Here is an 8859-nt window from a genome sequence, read left to right on the forward strand (position 1 = left end):
GGGGGCGGGGAGGGGTTACAGTCCCTCCAGCGCTACTTCTAGTTAAAGTTGTATAAAATGGAGTATTAGATACATGGAGGGCTAACTTTTGGTGTAGCTATACCTAAATGAAATTTCCTATCATCACTCTGTATATTTCCCCTCTTAAAGGAATAGAATAAAAATGACTCTTTTTTCAACCAATCACTAATATTATTTTCCCCTCATATTGACATAAAATTATGTACGATTATTCTAGATTTCTATAATTGACTGCACTAACCAAAGAGAAGATTAAGTTTGTTGCTTCTGTCAAGTTGGCATGTAAAAGCCATCTCCTCGAGATCGATTGAGGAAGAACTGGTCGCAAGGCTTGGATCTTTTAGCTGGAAAGACAGCATGACATCAATCTTCCATCATGTGTTACAGATTGATTAGCGTTAGCAGACCGGCGAAACAAGAAATTAATCAAAATTAGTGTGAGGAAATTAATGGATTACTGTTTAGTTGTTTAGCGGTGCCCCTTCTGTTTATTCCTAGGAAACACTGGAGCGCAGCTTGTAGAAACTTAAGATAAATCAAAGAAAGCAAACTATCTCCTTTCTTCCCCAACTCGTTTGAAACTCTTTGCACTTCTTACCTTAATTTTTTTTATGTAATGTTATACTTTTACAAAATTTATGAGAGAAAAATATTAGATGCATCCTAATAACTACGTGTATTCATTGCACTTTAATGGAACTTCTTGTCCATTAAAATGCATTTCTCTGTTTTTTTTCAACTATCAAACATACATCATCCTTAATTTTTTGAGTAAGAAAATATGTTTGTTTTTTCCAAAGGCAATGTAATTTTTGTCAATAAACAAGGACATAAAAACCCTGTGCATTCAACTTTATTAGTGATCTGTCAAAACAAATGCACCATACTTGGATTTTTTTTCCAATTCGAAATTGGATAATATTTGTTTTTTTTACATTTTAAATGTTCTCCAAATGGCATATGAAGTGATGATAATTTAATAATTTTTATTTATTGAAAAATCATATCGGAGTAATTTTAAGTTTTACAAATTAAGTCAAGGTTCTAAATTAAGGCTGAAATTCTTGGATATCTTAAATCATACCACAATTTTCAATTTACACCTTATAACTGACTCAAATATGTCTATGAAATGTATATATGTATGTCTATATGTACATATACAATATGAAATATAATATAAATAAATAATTTTTAATTTTCTATATTTCTGTTCAAGATTGTTTTTATGTTGATACAAATATATGTACGTAGGTTTATTTTTTATCAAATATATTTGTGGAGTAATGAATGAATCTTCAACATTAAATGCATCCATGAAATCAAAAGGATAATCCAATAATAATTTATATATTTTTGTTGTTCCTTTAGTAATTTTCGAGGCCTTTATGTGTTATTATTATTTCATCTGGATGCATTCTCAAAGATAATATTTAAAACCATGGGATGTATATAATCTATTTTAATAATCCAAATTTTGTATGTGTGCCATTGTCTCATTTTTGAATATGCACATAATATTTTGGAACAGCGTGACTACTTGATTTAAGAAAAATATTGAAGCAATGAGCTTGTATCTACAGCACAGCAACCCATATAAAGAAAGAAATAAAAATGAAGTACATATCTATATTTTTTAAACCAAAGCATAAATATATAGATAACGTCATCGTTACTAAAGATTGGGAAAAAATTTGTTCTTCAATCATAACATGGTATGTCTCAAAATTCAACGCAATAAAGTACTTACATATTTTGAAGCTTCTTTATTAATTTTATACATCCATTTTGGCTCATGAAGAGTATAATTTTTGTTTGCATAGATTGAGCGAGATTTTTCAAAAAGTTGATGAGATCAAGTGATGAATAATCATATTGTATATGCTGTGATTTTGATACCTACTAATCATGCCGCGTAGATTTGGTTATGTGAAATATAGGGGTATCCTGTAGAAAAATCATATTTGACATATATTCATCATATTTTTTTTTACCTGCAAACTTTAACGGAAAAATGATGGAATAAATTCCCAAATATCACTATGTAATGAAATTTAACCAGAGATAAAATAGGATACAAAATTAGTAAATAAGAAAAATAAAAATAAATAAACACGGCAACCATTCAAATAGTAGAATCTCCTATAATAATTAGCATTCGACATCATACTAGAAAAGACACATGGATTGACAAATAACCATAATATGAGACAAGAGCATAGTTTGATCATTATGGCAACAAAAAACAAACATTTAATACATTTATAATAATAAATATTGCATATTTTGATTTATAAAATTCAATGGAAACATCAGTTTTAACCAAAAATAAACAATAACGACACAAAATTTATTTAGTTATGTATTAAGGCGAACTATCTTTATGGCGGAATGACTTTAAGGCAAAATTTCCGAAGGCGGAATAGTTAAATCCAAAATTAATACTGCCATCTTCTACTGCTCTACCATTTATCTCTTTTATATTAATAGTTAGGGTAGATTAATAAAAAGAACACATTATAAACTTTATTTGAAACCAGAATATGAAATACAGAATTTGATAATAATTACTCAGAACTAAAGTAATATCATCCTTGCAAACAAAAAAAGATACTTGAATTATATGATAGATTAAAAATTTAAATAGGAGATGGAGCAAAAATATGCTACACACAATATATTACATGAATATTTAAGTTTCTTTGGGTAAATAAACACCCTAGGGAAGTAATGCAAGGTTAAAAACTCAAATAACAATTCATTTCCTTCACTACTCTTTTTGCTATAATACTAATTACTATGAGTATAAGTAATTACAGAAATAGTCTGGATATATCTAAAATTCATGTATTTATGTTGAATTTTTAACCATAAAGACTTACATTGATTGAAATCTTTTTTAGTTATCATATAAATATTTATATTTTTAATTCTTTTTCAAAATTTAAAAAAGTAAGGAGGGATTATAACAGTTTTAGAAGAAAATAAACTGCCCCTATCCCTAGCTACAAAAAACTTGCATACTAAAAATGCAAACAAGCAAATAATTAGTCTCACAGATTGTTAGGCCAGGTTTAAAGTTAACATATTTATCATGAAAAAATTTTACTATGATGGTTTTTGAGACATTGGTCATTGTCTGATACCTCCTTCAGTGATCATATAAATACTTAAATTTATTATTCGTTTTAAAAACCAATTTTTCAACTGATATATCCACTTAAGTAACAAGCCACATACATCACGTATCGATCGTTCCTTGTGTAGTCATCATCATTTAATAAAATGAGTATTTTCTAAGTAGGTATCTGCTACTTTAATGTTGGTATAGCCTATGCTTATAATTATCAAAAAAAAAAAAAAGAACAAACGTACTCCTTGAATACTAATGAACAAAGTGACTCTAAATACACATATTTGATTACTGTATCATAAAAACAAAATCACCATCATATATAAAGAAACTTTTATTTCCCAAGTTATATCATAAATAATATCCACAGATCGGGATTCCATTCCTACTCACTACTAAAGATTTATGATAACATCATTTATAATCCATAAAGACCATAGATTATTCATGTCCGTCTCCTATCTATTACTAGTCATCACTCATCTCCAGTGCCGACTTCTGAGTGCCCAGCCCTCCCTCTACAGCCCTACACAAAAACTACTAACTGGATTAGAAACATAAACCGTATGACATCACTAAATATGCCTCTTCAATGTGGGAATAGAATGTCCGGGGATGAATTTACTGGGAATGAAATCACCTAGCACAGAATAATGTTGTAAATTATAAAAATCTTAACATCTAGTATACCAAGATTAATAGAAATACAAGGTCAGAACATCATGTAAACGGCTTGTTAAAATTTTCAATCTGATTTATTGTACCGACTGCTGGGCAAAATAAGCAGATTTTGACAAAACATGCAACCATTCATCCACTATAACGTCAAAATTAAAAGTGCGGTGGAAGTCGAACATCACTCCTACACGCGTAGTGCTTTAACCTTGTATTTCTATTTACCTTGTTGTATACCTTAATTTGTCTTTGTACTATTTAATTAAAGTTATGATTTTAGCAATCACACTATAACTCCAAAGTCCATGATTATACCACACTTTACTTTTTTTAAAGTAATTAACAAGTATTCCATCTTTAAATAATTAAAATTGAAAAGCACACAAAAAAGAAGTTTTTGTAGCTATTTGATAGTTTTCAATGATGTATTAAACTTACCTAATATAATTTTTATGGGGGTCTAATTTTGGACCACCCTGCACATAATTATGATAGTAGGTACCTAAATCATATATTTATTTTTGTACTTATATATGTAGACAGTGCATGACATTTACTTGCGTAACTATTGTCACTTTTATCAATTCTACTTATGTGAAATAATAAATTTATTATATTTTATCATGAAAAAAATATAATTTTTATTGAATTTAAAATTGATTTTCAGAATAATAATCAATTGATTATAAATTACATTTTATGCAAGTGACTCAAGCTAAACATACATACCTATAAAAATAGTATCATAACTTAAAAATGGGCTTCTCAAACCATGAAATGCACAGTTTAAAAAAAAAAAAATGAATTAAAACGTATGCAAGACCTTTTCCAGTTGGCGATTGGAACATCATTTTTTATTTTCCATAGCTTTTATCAGTATTCTTTTATTTTTGAAGAGAGAAAAACTAAGTATGAAGTAATTATTAATGTGTGGAAGATGACGAGTAACACTGAAGAATTGTTGTGTATCAAAAAATAACGTAGAATAAACATCATAATCTTTGAACTAGAATAAATAAATTATTTGTTTAACAAAACTCCATATTATAAAATCTTCTCTAATTATGCTAAGTCCGTCTTCCGGACTTGGAAGGACCATCTTATTAAAAGTAAAATATATTAGATAACATCATAAATCCCAATTATATCTCCAAATAATAATTAAGCAGTACCTCTTGCGAAGAAAAAAAGTTTTTGTACATTTTTCAGCTATTGATTACGTGCGTCCTCGTTTCGCTATTTGGTTTAAAGATTTAAGCCGGACCAAGTGCTCTATAATAAAGACGTCAGGACTTGATAATTTCATTGAAATACCATTGAGGGTGCTTCTACCGTTTTGAACTATAGTGTTTATAAATAATTATTTATGAGAACTGGATCGAGAATCTCTCTTCTCTTCAGTCGCATGGTAGCTTGTTTGCCTATCAGATCTACCGGTTTTTATTTCCATCCTGCGATATCGCTATTAATGTATTTCTTCTTTATTAGCTTGATAGAATGCAGGATAAGTTCTTCAATAATTAAAATTGAAGAATAAATGTTAAATGTGTGTGTGACGATAACATAAAAGTAAGCTAGTATACTTTTTCTCAATATTGTGACAGTATTCTGTACTTTGTTGATATGAGTACTATAATTTATATTAATTTAAAAAAGGGATCAAATCAAATAACCTGTTGTACAGCTTTTCACTGATTTAATATTATATTTGACTAATTAAAAAATCCTCTTCGGTTTTTCATTGAAGTAAAAAAATTATCAAGCGTTTTTCTCTGTTTCATCTATAAAATCTCAGCTTGCTTTTATGTTATCACCATTCAAAGAGGGGAAAGGAGGAAAATAATAATAATACGCAAACTGAACCTTACATTTGTTTCATATGTTGAATGTTAATGATTGTTTTTATTCATGTTCTGTTTTCTTCAAGTGTTTTTAACCCTATTAAGAAATTTTTATCAACTCTTATGTTTCAAATATTATGTTTAGAAGAATAAATGGCTGGATAATTAAAAAAATATATATTCAGTAATTATCTCCCCGATTATCTTTCCCTACCTTTTCTACGTAAACCCTTTGTATGGGAGGCCACAAGGTCTTTGATCCTTATTCCATAGTAATTTTTTTTAGAACACTTCACTAATTCTTCCCATTTTGTTACACAGTAGACATGGTATAAGGCTTACACTTATATATTTTCTTTATTAACTCTTAGAAGTTGTAACTTAATTAAAGGGATTAGATAGCTTATCCATGATAAGACCTACTCAAATAAGTAATTATTTCATATAGAGTGCCTCATAAAACGATAAATAAATCTTAAATGTATGTAACACATTTCTTTAGTTTAGTCATTATATTTTTGAGAAAGCAATATATTTATCTTATATACTACAATACTTTGATCACATCTGTAGCTTTGTTTTAGCCTGTCGTTTTGGACCCAACATTGTTGTATGAAGAAATAAACTTTTCCTTTTTTATGTCTTGTTCTACTTGCTTCCTATCTATAGACATTGACGGTTTTTGGGGAGGGGGTTGCATCGTTGGTATTATTTAAGCACAACATTCTTTCTAAAATATTAACCAAGTTTATTAAATTTGAATAGATATAAATGTTACCTCGACAAAAAATGGCCTCGCATTCTGTCTTTCACGATCAAAACAGCCTACCTTATGTTCCGCGCTTTAAAATTAAACTATAGCCTCATATAAAATTATTTTTCTATAAAAAAATTATAAAATTTATTTTCCAAAAAACACCATTCGAAATTAAATTTTAAAATTATTTAAATAAAGGAAAGGGCTCCTGACATTTATATTTGTCTTAGGTACTCATATATCCTACCTCAACAGTTCCACAAAAGTCTGTATATAAAGCCTCGCTTAGGTAATGATAAGAATATTTTCTTGATCACACAAGAATATTTGATTTCGCTTTTGAATACAATAATGCTTTGAATGGAGTTGGAGCTTATATTTAGAGAAATGTCAAACCATCCAAAAAAACAGTAAAATCGGAAATATAATTTTTCTTATTTTGAAAATATGAAAAAAAAAAAAGTTCAAATCTTTGTTTTCTAAATACAAAGTCCATTTTTTTGTGGAGAAAATTTTTCGACTCAAAATTTGCTGTGGAATTACTCGGCGTGTGAAAAACTTGTCTTGAGAAAATTTAACGTCTTTATTGAATATTACCCCGAATTGTTAGGAATCGACTTAATGAAAAACTTTACTTTAACAATATACAAGATAACCCCCCAACAAAAAAAGTAGCGTTATTTTACATTTTTCATGAGCCTATTTACGCTTAGGTCCGTTATACGTAGATTTACTCTCCCCAAGAATAAGAAGAAAAATAATAAAAGCTTTGTTTAATCATAATATTATTATTAAAGGAAGTATTTTATCTCTAGAGAGCTGTACTTTAGCTATACATGTTCGTTTTTAAAATTGAATACTGAACTCATAGGTAAGATCAAAAACTTCTAACTTCTCTAGTACTCCTTGGTAAGATGGACTAAAAATAGCTGTAGATAATACAAACATATATACAGACAAACTGTTATTTATTAATGTAGAAAAATAATGAGATTTGGAAAACTAAATATTGAACATTTTCAGATTATTTAAATATCATATGATGTGAATATACAGGGTAGGGCAGCAAAACATTTACTCGAGAGATGGATTTTTAAATACGTCAATAATTTTATATTTTCAATAATAGGGAAAAATATTGTTTACAAAACATATTAAACTTTTTTTCTCAAAATGCCCACCTTCATCAGCAATAAAATCCCTTACACATCGGCTGGAGATCTTACAGGACTTGATGACAAACTCCTCTGACAAGTTGTCCCTTGCTGCCGTTATGGATGAATTCAGAGAGTCCACATTTGGGTGTGAGGTCCTATTGGTTTTTATCTCCAAAGTGCTACATATAGAAAAGTCAAGTGGGTTCAAATCTGGTAGGGAAGAGGCATATCCCTTTGGACCAGAATCGAACAATCTTCTCTGCGCAGAACTTTTGAGACTTGGTGGCCGTATAAAAGGTGGCACCGTCATGAGTTCAGATGCAGTTACACTCCGGATAGCTGTTCTTAAACTATGCCAAGATGTTGTACCTAACCACCTTATAGTAAGCTTCCAGGCTGACTTTTTTCCATCAAATGCTATAAAGCCAAGGAATATTGTTTGAGCCGGATATTTGGTGTGTTAAACCCCTTGGATTTCTTCTTTTGTTTCCGAAAGTCAGCGGTAGTTCAGGTGGTTGTTGAATTGATTAACTATGAAAATCTTCTAGTCTCAATTTTTTCTTCACAATTGATCCATGTGAGGATTTTCTTGAACCTCTCCAGTCCCCTGGCCTTCAATGCCTCTGTCAGGAGATGGTGTGGAGTCCTTGTGAAAGAAAATAATCTCAAGTTGTGCTTTATAGTCTTCTTGATGGTCCACAGAGAATTCGTTGGCGAGACAATTCATCGACTTAATTGGATTTTCCATTATATTCTTCTCCAAACTTAACAAGAACTTCGTATCCCTCCTTAAATTAGAGAGGTTTTCTCAATTTTTTCCATCTTGACCAACTTAAAAACCAGGCTTCTAGAACACGTAACAATGTCCGTAATCTTCATTACATCAAATCTAGTATTTCGGAGATCTGAGATACGCTGCCTTTTTGCCTGATACTCGCCCACAACACACAACTACATTTTTATCAAACATTTACCTTTAGAAAGGGAAGATACTTCTAACAAATGTTTCTAGAAATTATGGACCAGGATTTGTCAAAAAAAAGCAACAAAAACTTGGTAAAGATTGGAAGCTAATTATAACTGGCTAAAGATTCATCAATGAAACTTAACATAGATATGTGATGTTCAAATTACGGTTCTTTGGAATGGTTGGTAATGAAAAAACTCAAACTTTATTTATAAGGCTAAAATTTCATTTTACAAGGTGACCACGTATCCCTTGTAAGCCTTTTTAATGATCAAACACTTGATATAATGGAAAATCATAGAATTCTA

This window comes from Lepeophtheirus salmonis, chromosome 4 (assembly GCF_016086655.4).
Source record: "Lepeophtheirus salmonis chromosome 4, UVic_Lsal_1.4, whole genome shotgun sequence".
NCBI classification, from domain to species: Eukaryota; Metazoa; Arthropoda; class Copepoda; order Siphonostomatoida; family Caligidae; genus Lepeophtheirus; species Lepeophtheirus salmonis.